At 37.6% G+C, this 19,745-nt stretch overlaps 1 protein-coding gene across 3 annotated transcripts in view; it reads right to left on the bottom strand.

Moving 5' to 3' along the window:
• The window catches only part of GPBP1 (GC-rich promoter binding protein 1), a 72,690-nt gene extending 53,337 nt beyond the window's left edge, over positions 1-19,353 (bottom strand). The window contains exons 1-2 of one of the 3 annotated variants that reach the window (XM_079918556.1): positions 19,090-19,353; positions 16,893-17,855 (exon numbers count right to left, since the gene is read on the bottom strand). The gene's annotated coding sequence lies outside the window, so the exon portion shown is untranslated. Of the gene's footprint in view, positions 1-16,892; positions 17,856-18,415; positions 18,731-19,089 lie in introns of those variants that run through there. The other 2 variants (XM_079918558.1, XM_079918557.1) reach the window with 2 other exon arrangements.
• Between the last annotated feature and the right edge of the window lie 392 nt (positions 19,354-19,745).

Here is a 19,745-nt window from a genome sequence, read left to right as displayed (position 1 = left end):
TTGCAAAAATCTTTGTTAGGGTGGGTCCAGAAAAGCTTGTAGTCTAGAGTTAATTTTTGTCCCACTAATTGGAGCTCATCCTTTTGAAGACTTTGCCTATACTCCATTTACTGCCTGTGCTCCATCTATTAGGTGGTCTTTCCACTGAGGCTGATGGAAACAAAGACTTTTCCTGGTCCTATGTAAATCTTTAGAATTGTTTCACCTACTCCTTTCTGGTGGTTCTATTCCCTGGCTTCAGTCACTTCCAAACGCGCGTGTGCAGGTCAGTCCTAAGTCAAAGCCTTGAGTGGACCCTTTTGAGTTATCTCTCCTGCCAAGTTTCCTATTACAATACTTTGCCCCACAAATTCTACCTACTTTGACCTTTTCAAATTTTCAGTTGTCTCCTTAACTTTTAGTTAAGACCACCAGACTATGTTTGAATTCACCCTCCCTGTGCTGTAGCCTATTAATTTTCTTCAAGCAATGAGCTGGGGCATTTATAACACTGACCACCTCCTGTCAACCAATATCTAAAAGCCTGTTTCATACATTTTAGATTTCTCAGATGAGTGGGTAAATCTGGTTATCTGGTTGCCTGTTAGTCCATCACAGCCAGAAGTAAAAGTCTGCATGCCAATTCAATGTTTTTTTAATTTTTTTTTACCAGAAACGTGTCTATTTTATTTTATTTTTAATATTTATTTATTTATTTGGCTGCGCCGGGTCTTCGTTGTGGCATGCGGGATCTAGTTCCCTGATCAGGGATCAAAACCCAGGCCCCCTGCATTAGGAGCACGGAGTCTTAACCACTGGACCACCAGGGAAGTCCCTGCCAACTCAATTTTAACACTACAGGATTTTCACTAAATTGAATGTTTTACTTGTATAAATTTTCTCATGGAGTTTTTCTTGAAAGGATTCAACTAATTCCAATTTAACTGTTTCCCAAAGCAAAGTCCAACAACAAAATCTAGCACTCAACAAAATGAAATTCATAATTTTCAGCATTCAATCAAAAATTATCAGTCATGCAAAAAAGGGGGGGCCTGCAGGAAAATGCTACCAATAACAAGAAAAAAAATCTATCTTTATAGAAAGATATCCAGAAATGATGGATATGATGGAATTAGCAGACAAGGACATTAAACCAACTATATGTTTAAGGAAAGGGAAAATAGGAACACAAAGGAAAAACAGAAGATATAGAAGATACTCCTAAAGATTAAAAAAAAGTAATATCTGAAATGAAAAACATTGAATAGGATTAACAGCAGATTAGACAATGCAGAAGAAAATGATCAGTAAGTGTACTGCTACAGTAGCGTTCAAACTAAAAAGCATTAAAGGAGACAAAGACAGACACTTTATAACTGAAATGTTTAGCAAGATAATTCTAATATTTATGCACCCAATAACAATGAAACACTTTTATAAACCAGAAAATACAGGTGATACAAGAAAAACATAGAAGACTTGAACACACCTTGCTCAGTCCAATAAAAATCTAATGGATAAAAAATTAGTAAGAGTATAGAATATTTAAGCCATACTCATTTAGGTGTTCACAGATTTTATATATCAAATACTAAACCCCCAAATACAGAAAGTATCTTCTTCAAGCATCCATCTTAGGCCACCAAAAAATCTTTAATAAATTTCAAACATACCTACAAACAGCATTATTTGACCACAATTCAATGAAACTAAAAATAACAAAACAACAAAAAGACTCTTCTACACGTAATTTTAAAATAAAGTAAGTGAAAAGAAGCAAATTCACAAAACCAATAGTTAACAAACTGGAAAAGCTGAAGAACTACAAATAAATCCCAAAACTGTTTTGGGGGGGTGGGAGATCAATAGAGAAGCTACTAGAATATAAAATCAAAAATGACAAAAAACCATAAGAAATCATCTGAACGACTCTATGTAAGGTTGAAAATATAGAAATGGACAATTTTTAGAAAAATACAATTTACTAAAAATATCCCCAGTAAAGAGAAAACCTAAACAAATTACCATGAAAGCGTTCCATTACAAAAAAAAAAAAAAACAGTCCAAAAGTGTCCTTGAGAACCAAGATTCTAAGCACTGAAGGAAGGAAATACACATGGTAAGACAGAAAGCAATAAATAAAAACCCTGTGGTCCTAAAATTGAATTGGAAGTATCAGTATGAACTTGTGCAGTACTGTAGGGTAAATATACATTAAGACTGGCTTAGAATTTAAATTCTACTTTAAATATCAAGTATTCAAAATTTAATTCAATGCGATAAAACAACTATCACTTTTAAAACTCTTCCATCCATGGATGAATGGATAAAGAAGTTGTGGTACACGCTAAAAACAAAAAAACAAGGAAACCCTGCCATTTGCGAAAACATGGGTAGACTTTGAAGGCATTATGCTAAGTAAAATAAGTCAAAGAAAGACAAATACTGTATGATCTTACTTATATGTGGAATCCAAAAAAAAAACACCAAACTCACAGAAAGAGATCAGATTTGTGGTTACAGAAGTGGACTGAGGAGGCCAATGGATAAGCGTGGCCAAAAGGTACAAACTTCCAGTTACAAGATTCCCAGGGTGGAATCCCACTAAGGGTGGAATGTACAGCATGAGATAATGGATGGTAACTAAACTTACTGTGGTAATCATTTCAGGATATACGTGAAGTCAAAATATTATGTTGTACACAAACTTACACAATCATATATGTCAATTATATCTCAATAAAACTGAAAAAAGATCCAAGGCATAAAAAAATTTTTAAAGAAAACCCTTAACCATTTCACTACACGTTACTTATCAAAACATTCAGCATATATACATATATGCTATTCCATTAAACACAATTAAGCTCCCCATAAAAAAATATTTGACATATTTGTTTTCTGAATAACACAATTCATCAACAAAAATGACATTTATGGAGCAGATACTCCAAAACACCACATTAAACAACTTTCTCCAAAAGAACACATACTAGTATGGAATGAATGAAGAACTGAATGAAGAACAGGAGGGAGGCAGGGAGGGAGGGAGGCAGGGAGGGAGGGAGGCAGGGAGGGAGGGAAGGAGGGAGATCAGCTCATTCTTCCCAGGTACCAGGAATGGCAATTACACGTAAAAAAACAGAGGCGCGATACTAGTAATGATTATCCACAAACTATCGAAATGTGAAATCCACCACACTAAATTACAATGAATGTGGTATCAATTTAATTCCATAATTGGTTACTTTGTGCTGAAACTCCACATAAGTAGATTTATTAACAAAGAACAGTAAAAATCTTTAAGAAGAGAAGCAGGTAGAGATAGAAAATTACTGACAAAAGTAAACATTACAGAAAAGGGAAAGAGAATACTTACTGAGCATCTACATGCAGATACCATGTTAACACTTTACATCTCAATCTTCTTAATAAGAAGTAGTATTTTAATCCCCATTTTACAAATTTAAAAAAAAAAAACAACTTGTACCCATGGTGTCACAGCTAGTTCCAAACTAGCTGTTTGGAGTTAAAAACACAAAAATCTTACTCAGTCTTTTCATCTAAATTATGGCACAGAATTCATTTTTTAAAACACAACTGTCCTATTTACAAAATAATGGGCTTGATAATTTGCATTTCAAATCAATTTTCTAGAATTAGGAAACCATGAATTTAAGAATACAGTTTTCTTAATTCCAGATTAAACAGTTCTTTAACTCCTTTTTAATCTAACGAGTCCACTTTAAAAGCCACAATTTCACCATAACATTAATATGCAAATTGAAAGAAACATCATTGGTAGACAAAATACACCTGACACATACAGAATTTAGTATGTGAGTAAAGCTGGGACAACCCTGCCTCAAAGCTTACTCAAAATAATCATCAAATGGATCAAAGACTTAAAGGAGAAAAAAGCAGTCATTATATAAAAAGTAGAGGAAACTTTTATTATCTCAGAAAGGGGAAGGAAGGCCTTTCTAAGTATGACACACAAAAACAGAAGTAATAAAAATATATTTACATATAAACTCAAAAAGCATTCTATATGATAAAATTCACAACCAAGATCAAAGAAAACATCACACTGCGGGGGGGGGCATACTTGTCACATAAAGCACATATAAAGGGGTTTTTCCCTTCCTACATAAAATGTTGCTATAAATCAACAGAAAAAGAACTCAATAGAAAAATGAGGAAAGAATATAAAGAGTTCACAGAAAAAGATCTTATGTATAAAATTTTCATTCTCGGGAGTTCCCTGGTGGTCTAGTGGTGTTAATATGGAATAAACTTCTAAGATAGTTCCTTAGTAAAAAAGGTTACAGAGCAAAGCGGACATCATGCTACTACTTGTATAAGAAAGAAAAATATAATGTGCTTATATATACATAAGGTCTCCCTAGAAAAATTCATAAAAAACAGTTTCTTCAGACAAGAACTATTGCTGGACAAAAGGACAGAGAGGGTGACTTTTCCATTAAAAACCCTTGTACTATTTGTAATTTGCACGAGGTGCATGTATCCAAAATAATTTTAAATCCTCTTTAGTCTGATTCAGCTTTACCACTTCTTGAATCCTCAAACTCTTTAACATAATCCACCTTTTTCTGAAGCCAAGTTAGGCTGAAGAGCAGGATCCCAAGAGCAGCAAACAAGTTTCAACAAATGAATTTATAAAGCCTAACCCTATGAATAAGTTCACCAAGGGCTAAGAGATACAGGACCCTTGATATGAAATGAAAAGATTTGGGGAATTCCCTGGCCATCCAGTGGTTAGGACTCTGCACGTCCACTGCAGGGGGCATGGGTTCAATCCCTGGTCTCAGGGAACTAAGATCCCACATGCCTCGTGGTGTGGCTAAAAACAAATTTTTAGAAAATGAAAAAGACTTGGAAATTCAGGTACCTTAACTTAAGGACATAAATGGTTATGAAGACAAAAATATACACTGAATATATATATTCTCTCTCACACACGCACACACAGACGCACACACAATCTGCTAAGCGATCTGCTTTAGGGCTTTACAAGTACTATCTCATTTAGTCCTCACTACATCCCCAGGAAGTTGATATTGTCTTTTCTACAAAACAAGAAAAACTGGTTTTTATATAGATGTGAAGCACATTTTAAAGTTCCCAGGGTCACAGTACAGTCAGTGGCAGCTCAAATTCTTACACCCTACACATGCTGTAAATAACCCAGGATACATTAGGTAGAGACCATGCGTTATATAAAATATTAGCTTTAAGTTTAACAAGCACCTAGGTCAGTCTCTAAGCTCTGAGTTTAAGTTTTAATCTTACCTGTCAGGCACTGTCTTCAGCCATAGCTTTATATCAAACCATACAAAATACAGATCTCAATCTGCTAGACAAAAAGTCTCTTACGTGGCAAAAAAAAAAACAAAAAAAAAAAAGACTAGGAGTAATTTGAACTACCGCAGCAGTCACAACTTGCTTTCCACTAACCTAGCCAACTTTGTCTCCAAATAAGACTCTTGTCCTCTCATCGAATTCAGTCCTTGGAAGGCCCTAATTTTAAGGACTAAGGTGACAACATTTTTACTCACTTTTCCCCATTTCCACAATGTGCATATAAAAGGTACTCATTTTAAATGAAGAAAGACCAGAGACTACAAATCTAAAACTATCAGTTGAGTTAAAAAAACATGAGGCAACTAAGCTTGCACAGGAAAAGTCCTTAAGACATCTTGATTATCAGGTAGTTTTCAACCTAGCTAGCGTGCATGAAGCAATGATTTCATTATTCACCTAATGATACTTGCTGCAGTAGCCTCAAGTTTAGCATCCTGCTAGAGCTTTAGTAAATAAGGCCCCCTGCAAGGGATCTATAAGATCCAAAGCTAGACCAAACTGAGAAAATTTGTAATAATACCAAAAATAATTAAAGCTCTACGGACATAAATCTGCATTTCCATCTTTGAGGAGACAATGTAAAAGGATTATGTTTTCTCAAATAAAGACATTAGTTAATATAAATGAACAATTATGGCCTTCCTGATTTCCAAAAATGAGGAGCCTGAATTAGCCACCCACATATTTTAAAGTCACTCCTTGAACTCTAAAATGTGTTTTATCTTTTTAAACCTGAGAGGGCAATTTCACTAGATTTCAATCCCTCTGACTCAACACTTCAAAACTGGGGACATTTTTTGAAAGGCCAGGGTCATAATAAAGAACTCTTTATCAGGCAGTCCCCTCAGAAAGGCAACAGCAAATCCAAAGCCAGCCTTGAATCTAGCAAACAGACTAGAAGCTCATATAACAATTTAAGTCTAGGCAGATAAAACCGCTTCTAAATGATCAGACAGCAAAGAAACTCGGCTGTAAATAATCTCCTAACAAATTTTACCTAGTCCCCACGCAGTTAAACAGCAGTTCTATAATAAAAATAACAATTATATATACTCAATTTGGGGGGAAAAAGTGAAGTTACATTATCTAAGATGTTAACAATTATTTTCCTGTTAACAATTCTTTTGCTCTGCAAGTAACTGCTCTGCAAATAACTGCACTGAGCATATAACAATAAACAAATAAGACAAGGTACCTGCCCTCAGAAGTTTATGCAATAAACATGGGTGAGAGTAAATAAGATAACTAAGAGACTGATCTGAATGAAATAAACAGGATAATATAGAGTAACAAGACAAATCAAAGGATACAGGAAGGGGGATGACCACTTTACATAGATAGAATGGTTAGAGAAAGTCACTCAGAATGTAACATGAGTCAAAACTGAGCTAACAAGGAAAAAAAAAGAGGCAGAACATAAAGGCCCAAAGACAGGAAGGAAAATGCTTAGTGTAGTCAAGGAAGAGAAAGAAGGCCAAAGGTCAATGGTCTAGGAAGACAGTAAACAAGGCTGCAGAGAAAGGAAGGGGACAAACAATAAAGACGCTGGTAGGCTATAGAGTCTGCATGTTATTCTTAGGGTCCAATGGAAAGACACTCTGCTCTACGAATCATAAACTACAGGGGTGTAAGAATAGCACAATAACAAAGTTACAAGGCTATACAGCAAGTAGTTCAAATAAGAGACAGATGGCAGCTTGTATAAGCCCAGTGACAGTGGAACAGAAATGGACATATTTGGGAGAGCAAATAGATTTGCTAATTGATTAGATGGGAGGAAAAGAAGGAATCAAAAGTGAGCCCTGGTTATTTAGCTTGAGTAGGTGGATACTGTATCCATTTATTGAGCTAGGGAAGAATGGAGAAAGTATGGGGCTGTGAAACACTCAAAAAAGTTCAGTTTTGGATATGTTAAATTTGTAAACTAAATGGAGAAGTCAAGGTTAGTTAAATTACAATAGTAGAATACGGGGAAGATCTTTTGCATAAAGATCCCATTTAAAACTATGGTACCATACTGCAGGTTAAACAATTACCTCATAATGCATTATGCTTCAACACTTTTAAACTGGTCATAAATGCAACCTAAAGATACCTGGTTTCTGCTCAGTTCTGTCCCTTCAACTTACATTTATCTATTTTCCCTTATCCACAATCTTCCTCCTGGTCATATGATCCTCACACACTACTATCTATCTGACCCAGCCATAACAATACTACTACTACTGTTGGTTATCATCTTACAATTTCAAAGCATTTAGCATTCATTATTTCACTTGATTCTAACGATAACTTTGTGAAACAGGAAAAGAATCAGTTTTACTACGGCAGGAAATAAAAGTCTTACAAAGGCTGGCCGGGTCAACAACAAATAGCTATTATTTACTAGATGGGATGAAATCAGTGTTCATATTTAAGGACTCTGTTTACTCTGTATTCACAGAACTTCAGAGCAGACAAATTACATGAGTTCAAGAACTACATTTTTGCCTTGTTTGTTACTAAACAAGAACCAGTGAAAGTACAGGCACATAGTAGACACTCAAATATCTACAGGCAATGAACATCTCTAGCATAGACTAGTACTCAAGAAATAAAAATCCCAGATCCACTGTTGAGCCAATGTTTTACAGTAAATAAGGTGGTATGTTTGTATCCTACTTTCTCATTTCCAATACAGAAATGTTGTCATTTATTTTCCAAGTATGCTCAAGTATAAATTAGATAATATCTAACATTTCAAGCTACTCAAAAGAAGATTGCTCTATGAATTCAGGATGGCATTATTTTGCAACCAGTCTTATTTCACATATCCATAAAAAAAATTTCCCCTTTTATTCCGAATTTCCTATAAAAGATTTTAGGAAAGAAAAGATGTCAAACAGGCTTTACAATAGAGCAGAAAAAAAGATCAAAAACTACCATTTGTATTTATCGACTACTATTTTGTGGAACTGACATAATACATACATATCAAGGAAGAGGCCAAATAGTTCCACATACTTAAGGTCAATTGATATTCAACAGAGGTATTCCAACATGATTCAATGGGAAACAAAGTCTTTTCAACAAATTGAACTGGGAGAGTAGAACATCTAAATTAAAAATAATAATAATAGAGAAATGAACCGAAACCCTTTCACAGGCCAAAAAATCATTCAAAATGGATCACAGACATAAAAATATAAGCTAAACTACAAACCTTTTAGAAGAAAGCTAAAAAGCAGAAGAAAATCCTGTGACTTGGGGTTAGGCAGAGATTTCTTATGACACAGAAAAGCACAAATCAGGGACTACCCTGGTGGTCCAGTGGGTAAAACTCTGCGCTCACAATGCAGGGGGCCCAGATTCGATCCCTGGTCGGGGAACTAGATCCCACATGCATGCCGCAACTAAGAAGCCACGTGCCGCAAATAAAGATCCCACATGCTGCAACTAAGACCTGGCACAGCATGCATACATGCATGAATATTTTTTTTTAAAAAGCACATATCACGAAGAAAAAAGTAACCAATTTTACTATAAATTTTGAACTGCCTGATCTTTGAATCACAGTTAAGAAAATGAAGACAAACCATAGATGGGAGAAATTTGCAAAACGTGTATCTAATACACTTGTAGCCAAAATATATAAAGAATTCTTACTATTTAATAAAACAAGCCAATTTTTTTTAATGGACCAAAGACTTTAATAGACACTTCACCAAAGCACATAAAAAGATGCTCATCACGTCACTACACCATATGATAGCTTTAATGTTTGCTAACTACCCACTCAACTACCCTGGCAGTAAATACTATAAAAATAAAGGAATGTACTCCAATTAACCACTGTATTATTAATCAACTTGAGGTACTTTTCTTCCTTAAAGGACAAGAATACTTAAGAACAATAGATCATCTGCTTCTTTTAAGAAGGGCAAATAACCTGTACACGGTGTTTTGGAAATTGGAAGGCAGGGAGGTGGGTGTCTGATCACACCTGTGCTATTACATATTGCAATACATTATTATAAATGTCTTTTTTTTATAGCTATATATCATTGTGATCTTATTATATGCATAGGATATTTTATTTCAGGATAGTATACACACTTTAAAAAGTGCACTTTAAAAACGTTAGGGATCTGACTGGATTCTGTACCACTGCTCTAGAGCTGCGCTTTCCAATACGGCAGCTAGTAGCCATATATTGCAATTTATATTTAAACTAACATTAAATAAATCTTAAAATTCAGATCCACATCTGCACTAGACACATTTCAAAACTCCATAATGACATACAGCTAGTGACTATTATACTGAAAAGTACAGACAAAGAAATGCTTCCATCTTTTCACAAAGTTCTATTGGACAGCACTGCTCTTACAATACAACCTATTACTTAGAACACTAAGGAAGTTAACTGTAACAAAAATGAAGATAAACAGAATTCAAATTATGGTTCTGTCACCTACTGTGAAGCCTGGGTAAACTAATTTCAAACTGAGTTTCTTAAACCACTGAATGGAAATAGCATTTCTTCTATATGATAACTGGGAAAAGCACGTTCTAAATTAAAATATTATATAACATTATTTATGAAGTGATCCTAAAGGAGAATATTCCTGAAAAAGAACTCATTTGAACATTTTATTATAAACAACTCACAACTGTATCACATTAAGGAAAATAAAATTTAGTTGCTGGCTAAGAATAAAATATCTTCTAAGTTCCTGAAACAAAATAGTATTTGACTTTCTTTATATTGTCACCCTACAACTCTAACTATGAGCCATAATGGGTGGGAGTCTAAGTTCTGGATACAGAATGTACGGATTCAGAAATATCACTCGCTTACTGGCTGTGTAACCTTAGCAAGCAATTTAAAATCTGTGACTTCATTTTCTCATCTATAAAATTAGGACAATAGAACCTTCCCACACACTGTGTCTATGAAAATTAAATTAGTTAATACAGTTAAAAAGCTTAGAACACTGCCTGCAACATGGTAAGCATTAATATTAGTTATTAAAATCCACTCATTATGGTAAATGTTGGTATCAAGAATAAAGAACTATAACTCAACAACAAAAACAATCTGGTTTGGGGCTTCCCTGGTGGCGCAGTGGCTGGGAATCCGCCTGCCGGTGCAGGGGACACGGGTTCGTGCCCCGGTCCGGGAGGATCCCGCATGCCACGGAGCGGCTGGGCCCGTGAGCCACGGCCGCTGGGCCTGCGCGTCCGGAGCCTGTGCTCCGCAGCGGGAGAGGCCAGGGCAGTGAGAGGCCCGCGTACTGCAAGGAAAAAAAAAAAAAAAATCTGGTTTAAAAATGGGCAGAAGACTTGAATAAATATTTCTCCAAAGACATACAAATGGCCAATAAGCACATCAGACATCACTAATCATTAGTGAAATTCAAATCAAAACCATAATGATACCACTTCACACCCATTAGAACACAAAACATGGAAAACAACAAATGTTGGGAAAAAATAGGGAGAAACTGGGACCCCTGTGAACTGCTGATAGGAATAAGAAGTGGTGCAGCCACTATGGAATACAATATGGTGGTTCCTCAAACAATTAAAAATAGAATTACCATATGATCCAACAATTCCACTTCTAGGTATCTATCCAAAAGAATTAAAAGCAAATCTTCAAACATATATTTGTACACCCATGTTCACAGCAACATTATTTAAATAACCAAAAGGTAAAGGCAACCCATGTGTCCATCAATGCATGAATGGATAAGCAAAATGTGGTACACACACATATAATGGATTATTGTGTCTTAAAAAAAGGATATTCTGATTGACCCATGCTACAACATGGATGAACCTCAAAGACATTCTGCTGAGTGAAATAAGCCAGTCACAAAAAGACAAATACTTCATGATTCCACTTATATATGAGGTACCTAGTCAAATTCATAAAGACAAAAAGTAGAGTGGTGGTTTCCAAGGGTTGAGGGGAGCAGGGAATGAAGAGTTATGGTTTAATGGGTACAGAGTTTCACTTTTACGAAACGAAAAGAGCTCTGGAGCTGAGTGGTGGTAATGGCTGCATAACAATGTCAATGTACCTAATGCCACAGAACTGTACATTTAAAAATGGTTGAATTGGTAAATTTTATTGTTGTATTTATGCATAATATGTCATGCATATTCTGCCACAAATTTTTAATTAGGACAATGAAGTCTATTTTATTATGAAGTAAACATAACTAATTTCCTCAAAGATTTCACTCAAAACATTTAAGAAGTGTTTTGAAGAGTACAATATCAATAGGTATGAGGTACCTAGAATAGTCAAACTCATAGAAAGTCAAATGGTGATTGCCAGGGGCTGGAGAGAAAGGGAAATGGGGAGTTAATGTTTAATAGGTACACAAAGTTTCAATTTGAGAAGATAAAAATGGTTCTGGAGATGGATGGTGATGATAATTGCACAATAATGGAAATGTACTCAAGGTCACTGAACTGCACACTCAAAAATGGCTAAAATGGTAAACTTTATGTTTATTTTACCATAATAAAAAAGTTCCCTCATTACAAATATTGGGAGATTAGTGAGTGCAAGGAGTGGAAAACCTTACTTACATATCTCACACTGGTTCAAAAGGTAGAAAGACTTAAATCTTCTAAAGTGATACAAATTTAGAATACACTTTCTCCTCTAAACTTATAACAACTCAAACCTCCTATTTGTGGGGCAAAGACTTTTAGCTAGTTATACTGACACAACTACTGGTTGTAAAGAATTACCCCTATTGTGCTTTTTAACTATGTCCACAAATTCTTTTGACAAAAGGTGGAGCCTAACTCCTCACCCCTTGATTGTGGGTTAGACTTAACGACTTGCTTCTCATGAAGTGAGTGTGGCTGAATTGACTTCTGAGAATATGTCATAAAAGGCATCACGCTTCTATCTACCTCTCTTCTCAGATCACTTCCTCTGGGAGATGCAGCTGCCATGTAAAGAAACTCAAACAGCTACAGGTCTGTATATGGTAAGGCATATGGTAAGGAAATTGAGTTCTCCAGACAACAACCAGCATCAACCTGCCAGCCCAATGAGTACACCTTCTTGGAAGGAGATCCTCCAGCCCCAATCAAGCCTTCAAATGAGTGCAACCCTTGAGATTTTCATGAAAAGACATGGAGGGAGCCAGAACCACTCAGCTAAACTGCTACCAAACTTCTGACCCACAGAAAATCCATGTGCGATACTATTTTTCTTTAAACTCATTCGTTAAAAGAATATACAGTTGACGCTTAAACAACACAGGTTAGAACTGTGCAGGCCAACTTATATGTGGATTTTTATCAACAGTAAATACTACACTATCCACAACTGGTTGAATTCGTGGATGCAGAACTGCAGATACCGAGAAACCTCAGAAATGGAAGGTCGACTATAAGTTATGTGTGAATTTTCCACTTCAAGGGTAGGTGCCCATAATCCCCGCGTCATTCGAAAGTCAACTGCGTAATTTATGTTCACTGAAAAGCTAACTTGTTTTTACTAGTATACGTATGTAAAGACAAAAATGACACTTTTTCAGTTGAAGAATGTTTTTTAACATATCTGCAAGTTGAGTTTCAAAAGAAAAAAACCTATGTAACTAGAATTTTTTTCTTATTCTTGCTTAAAAAAATTGTTTTAAGTATGGAAAAAACTTTTAAATGTAGTTTTAAAAATATATAACCTGAAAACTGGATTAAAGGGTAGAAAATGAAGATCAGAAACACTGCACTCCTCAAGCTGTGAACAGAAAGATGACTAAAGAACAAGAAACTGAGTAGGATATCATATATAAAATGATGCAGAAACCAGCAACTACTTGAAAAGATACAGAGCAAAAGCCTGTAACTACTCTGCTAGGTGAGGCAGCTAACAAAAAGGGAAAAAGCAAGCAGGTAAAACTGAAAAAGACAGACCCAACCACAAAGGGTCTTCAACAATTTTAACATTTTGTTTTTCACAATGCTACTGTTGAAAGAAATGAACCTGCTATCCAAGAAAATACATGGAAGCACCACCAAAATTATCAATTTCGGAGACTTCTCGAACCACACAGCCAAAAAGAATTCATGTTAGGAGCCCCTCACACATACATCATTAAAAGCAGGGAGGGCAGGGAATACATTTCTTTCCAACCTACTCTTCCCTAAATATTCCAAATACATGACCCTAAAGGCTGCTAAAGCAACAACAACAAGAACTATAATTTAGCTAGATTTCTCTGGCCACAGGAGACTTTGTGGAGACTGAATGTAACAAAGGCTAACACATGAGTTAGGAGGTTATTTCCTTAGTCAAGGACCAAACTAGCACAATAAATGGAACTGGAAATGAGTAGGCAGGGCTGACTGGCATGCAGGTAATGCCATTAACAGAAACAAGAGAATAACTTCAGAAACTAAAATACTGGTTTGACATGTAAAATACATTAAGCAAAATTTTAAAATGTTACAATTAGAATAAAACTTTACCTCTATATCACACCTCACAATTAACAAAGCCATCAGTTTTATGAAGAAACTAAGGCCAAGAGAGGTTAAGTAAATACACAAGGTCATACAGGCCCTTTTCTAGATATTCCAAATCCAAGACCAAAAATCTCCTAACTCCCAGAAATTACCCTTTTTCTACATCACTATCCTTACCTGGAACTAAATTGTTATCAAAACATTTTCATCAAAAATTAAGCAGAAAAAGTGGTTGACTCAAAGATAATCTGGCCTGGGTTTAGGTTCTATCCTCACTTGTAATTTTACTTTCAGATTAGAGGTTCCCATCCTTATTCCCTTCTCTTGCTAACTTTAAATTTTATTTTCTTCTCTCTTATGTTCACTCCATAACCTGAAACAACATTTTTATTTTTAGCTAACCAGAGTTATCCCTCAAATAGCTACTAACAAATAGCAAAACTAACAGTAGTTTATCTTCTTTCAGCTGGTCTCCAAGCTCCACTACTAATCAATATTAACCAAAGAGAAGCAGTAAGTAAGAAGAAAAACAAAAACATCAGTGATTATGCTCAAAAAGAATGAGTTAATAAAGTAAAATCCACATGAAGGCAGTATTAAATATGACTAGTGATTAAGCATTTGGGACTCTGGAGTCCGACTTGGAAATTTGGTCAAGACTCCAACCTAACCTTGGTCATAACCAAGTAACTCTCTCCCAGTCTCAGTCTCCCTAAAATCTTAAATTTCTCACCTATACCACTGTAACCATAGTACTTTCCTCTAAGATATACTATGTACACAGCAAAATACATGACACTATCATCATCTATAAACGTTAGTCATTATAATTGTCATTTTAGACCTATATATTTTTCAGGCACAGGAGGGGAAAAAAAGGGGGAAAAAATGGGAGTAGGGGAGACAGGTACTTAAGGGGGGGAAAAGAAGCAACCCAGCAATTGTTCCAGTTACTACTGGTACTGTATATTTCAATGCAAAGAAAATAATTAAATATTTATCAAAAACTCAAGTTGAGTGAATCTGTCCTAGAACAACTACTGTAAGCAAATTTCACGAATGTCAGACTATCCAAGGATTAGAGCTAACTGAACCTGGTCGGGCTTCCCTGGTCGCACAGTGGTTAAGAACCTGCCTGCCAATGCAGGGGACACAGATTCCATTCCTGGTCCGCGAAGATCCCACATGCCGCGGAGTAGCTAAGCCCCTGCGCCGCAACTACTGAGCCTGAGCTCTGGAGCCTGCAAGCCACAACTACTGAGCCCACGTGCCACAACTACTGAAGCCTACGTGCCACAACTACTGAAGCCTGCACGCCTAGAGCCCATGCTCTGCAACAAGAGAAGCCACAATGAGAAGCCCACACACCGCAAGGAGGAGTAGCCCCTGCTCACCGCAACTAGAGAACGCCCGCACACAGCAACAAAGACCCAACATAGCCATAAATAAATAAACAGATAGATAGATAAATTTATATTTAAAAAAAAAAACCCTGGTCACTGAATAATCATTATCCTGATACTACTGCTTGGAGTAACATCATCAATAGGAGAAATTTAAAGAAAAATAATCACAAATAGTAAATGTTATGTGGTTCTTTTCTATAAATAAAGGCTATTCACTTCCAGTTCAACTTCTCAATCACGTTTAAAATGAATGTTCTTAGACAAGTAACTTGAAAATCCACTAAGTTAAGGAACATAAAATACAAGCCCTCTGAAGCATAAAAAAATAAGGGGGGGGAAGAGGGGTTGTTCTCATCATAATTTTACATAAATCAAGGTGGAAACTCAATTAGCAGTACTACACACAGCTCTGACCCAGAAAACACAAATATCTTATTCTATTCTAACAGAGAGATTTATTGAACTCTAATCTCAATTTTACATCAGAAAGTAAACACCATATATGTATATCTAAATACCTACAATCTTTCGGACTCGCCTACCTCTTCTGCTCTAAGTGAGCTAACAAGATACAACAGTATAACAACAAAAAAAAGTTCTGTGTTCAAAATAAATGAGCAACTGACCAGTTATTAGGCCATCTTGGCAAAGTGTTCAAAAATTACAATTTTTTAATCTCAGAAAAATAATTAAATGAAATAAACTCTAATTTTAGCTACATTGATCTGTTAATATAAATTGTTTAAAAATAAACTTAACTTTTTAAAAACAAACACTTCTACTCAATGCCTATGATTCAGTGAAAAACTAAATGCAGTAACAAATCGTAACACCACTCAATCCTCAAATATACAAATATTATTAAAAGATGATACTCTTATTTGTCAAAAGATTTCTATTACAGCAATTAACATTCACAACTTTTTTAACAAGCTTTGTTTATAAACTTAAGGCAGCATAACCTTCCAAGGGAGAAAACATACTCGTTTTTTGTGGGTTTTTTTGGTTTTTTTTTTTTTTTAAGTTATTTGAAAGGTTCTTAGTGCACCTTGCTCACTTCCTCTCAGTTTCTGTTCCTAGTAATGAACTGACTTTTTGGAAGTCAGATCTTAAGGAATAATTTGAAATACAAAACCACTTCAAAAATTGTTTCAAGAAATTTCTATAATGGATTAAAAAGTTAGGAACTGTTACCCCTTAAAACAATTTACTTCATGAAATACCAGATTAAAAGTCAAGCCCTATAATTTGTTTTAAACAACTACCTAACTCTAAATTGGAACACTAAACTGTATTTAGAACACAATTTACACTCATATTTAGAAAAGTAAACTGGCTATTTGTTGTGTTTTTTTCCTACCTTTCTACCAATCCATAAAGCCATACTGACCATATGGAGTTTGTCTTTTACTTTAGAAGCACAAAAACTTCAAATTTGGACTGTTCCATCTGAAATATTCTTAACTTTTAATTCTTTCTGCATTTCAATTTACTTAATAGTTGTTTTCAGACTGCTCAGGAAACTGAAGCCAAGCAATCTTATTGCAAGAAACTGAAAGGCTTCCAAGAATAACACAGGGATAAAGTTGACTCTCATCACAGTTTACAAACAGACATTTGATTTGCTCACCATACGGTACTTACAAATTCCAACAGGACTGCACAGGAAGGTGTTGGGTTTTTCTCTGTAATCTTTATGTTTTCCAGTTTGTTTTTTTATTTTGTATCCTCTGAAATAAAATCCAAGTTCTTTGAAGATACTTAACCTATGGCTACTTGACATAGAGTTACTTCAGTCAGCTACCCATACTTCTGTTTTAAAGTTTTCATATGGTTATCTCCAGAATTAGCCAAGTTCCTTGGATTTAAGATTTTAAAGTCTTCTTTATTATTCCATGTACTTGTCACTGTTGTACTTATCCACTCCAGATGAAATATCCAATTTAGGAGCCAAAAAGCAAAAACAAAAAGAAAATTTCACATCTGAAGAGCATTCCTAAACATCAGCATAAACAGAGACACACAGCTATCTCAATACTACCGTGCTGCTGGGAAACTGCAACATCTTAAATTTCCATGTAAATAAAAGATAAAAGCAAAAAAACTGTATTCGTTCAATGTCTTCATTTAGAGAAGCTGTCCCATTGTGACATGAAAAGGGCTGAGGTCAAAAATTCCTAAAACTTTAAATAAAGGTAAAAATAAACTGCCATGAAACTTCAGCAATATTTAAACAGTAATTTGAAACTGCAGAGAAATTACTCAGTACACAAATCAAACATATCTTACAGTTCTGGCTGAAGAACACCAACAAGAGGGGAGGGATTGGGGGGCGGGGGAGGGCAAAAATACTACCAGCTGAAATACTTTAACCAGTTATATAATCCGTTTGAACCAAAATACTGAAGAAATGCCTGGGTCTCTTTAAAGCTTGTAGAATTGTTCACTACTACCAATTCACTTCAGAGATGATTCTTGCCAATTTTAATAAACTTCTGGGGCAAAATTATCCAGAAACATTGTAATTCCAAAATGGCCACTTGAAATATCCGGGGCCTTTTACACAAAACCTAGAAGATGATCTTCATATCTGAGTAATTCAATCACCTGTAAAAGTTATAAAAAACAATTTAAATTACACAGTGAGCTTTAATTTTGAGCTAAAAATTAATCCCCAACCTAAACAGTCAACCTCTGGACAGAAATGCACTTCTATACCAAGCAAGCACCCCAAAAAAGTCAAGAGTATGAAAAGGACTTCAGGATATGTAGAGACAAGGGAAAAACGATGGGAGATGGTATTATGGAGGGCAAGCGCTGATTTCAAGTGGGAAGGGGGTGCGGATATAAGCTAACAGGATTATATAAGCAAACCTCCTTATACGTTGAGTAAATATTACAAACTATGAAACAAGCAAACAATCTTACAAAAAACCTTCTGTATTTTCTATTCAATCTACCAAAGGAAAACGAATAGACAGGTGTGCTGCCACCGAGCATTATTACTAAATGCAACTTAGAGAATGAGAGATATAAAGAGAAAGACGCTCCCTCCAAATCAGAATGTCCAAAAGAAGAGGCATGTTTTCCCCGCTCAGAGTAGGAAGGTTAGTGCCTGAGAAGTGGGGCGAGAACATTCCTTAAATTCGCCCGAAAGTGAGACTTACCCGGCTTCTAAGGGCAGCAAGGAAATGTGAGGCTTCCCAATTTCCTTGAATTAAGGAAACAGGTTTCTTTCTCACAGCACTGAGGGGGTGGAAAAACCTAGCCCTTCTCGTAAACCGCGTTCAGAGTGGTTCTCTCTCCCAAACAGACCAGTCCCCTCAGACCCCACGGGACTCAGAGGGACTAGACAGCGCTCGCCTCAGTCCATAGCTCGGGCCACGGACCTCGAGAGGCGGGCTGACCGGGCGCGCTGAGAAACCACCGAAGGCCACAACTCGGCCTCGACTCCCTCAGCCCTCCGAGAGCGGCAGCGGTGCGGAAGGAGGCGGGCGCGTGCGAGAGGCCGGAGCGGGGAAGACCAAGCACGGACGGCGCCGGACTCGTTCCCAGCCTCCGCCAAACAACCCCCCCCACCAGCCGCCCAGGCTAAGCCACCCACCCCCTCCCCACAACTGCCACCTCCGCTCCACCAGGACCAACACCTAGAGGGGCCTCCCCGCGCTGTCCTTCCCTCTCTCTCCTTGCTCTCCCGCCACCTCCCCCCCGCCGCCGCCCGCGGACAGCCTCACACCTCGCGCAGCCAACGCCGCTCCCGACCCCTCAAACCTTAACGCCGACACGGGCACCCCCCCTCCCCTCCCCAGACCCCGGCGCCGAGCCCAGAGGACGCTGTTACCTTCTGCGACACCAGAGGTGCCCCTGGCCTGGGGGTGCCGCTGCGCTCGATCCCGGGAGGAGGTTTTCGGTACTTTGAATAATCCCCTTTTGCCGCTTTTCCCTCCCCCACAACCAGTCTCAGTCCCAAAATGGCGCCGACCCGATCCGCAATGTTCTGGGCCAAGTCTCGCGAGATCGTGGAAGGTGGCGAGGCGGGGAAGGAACTAGAGGAGCTGAGGAGACGGGAGAGGAAAGGCGGGGCGAGGAGAAGGAGGAGGGAGATAGGGTGTGGAAGAATCGGTGCGAACGAACCTACTGGGCGGGGCAGCAGGAGGAGCGCCTCCACCAAAGAACCTTCTGGCCCAAGCAACCGCTCACGCCCCGGCCAAGGAAGCTCCGCCCTCTACGTCGGGCGGCTGGGGGGAGGGGTGGAGGGCGTGGTTATGCCTAGGGGCGGGGCTTCGAGGAGGTCCCGGAGGCAGGGGCGCGCAGGGGGCGGTGGCTCCGTGCGGTGACGTCAGGAGCAGCTGGAGTTGGGGATTACCCCCTGCTGCTGACGTGAGGACGGTGAACAATCGGGAAGGTTCGGTGGAAGGGGGAATTCCCCGCTGCTCCCTGAGGAGCCCCCCCCTCCCTTCCCCCAATCCGGGGCCAACCCGGAGCCCAGGATGGTGG

This window comes from Stenella coeruleoalba, assembly GCF_951394435.1.
Source record: "Stenella coeruleoalba genome assembly, chromosome: 3".
In the NCBI taxonomy this organism is placed as follows: domain Eukaryota; kingdom Metazoa; phylum Chordata; class Mammalia; order Artiodactyla; family Delphinidae; genus Stenella; species Stenella coeruleoalba.
This window is presented reverse-complemented; position numbering and strand designations above follow the sequence as displayed.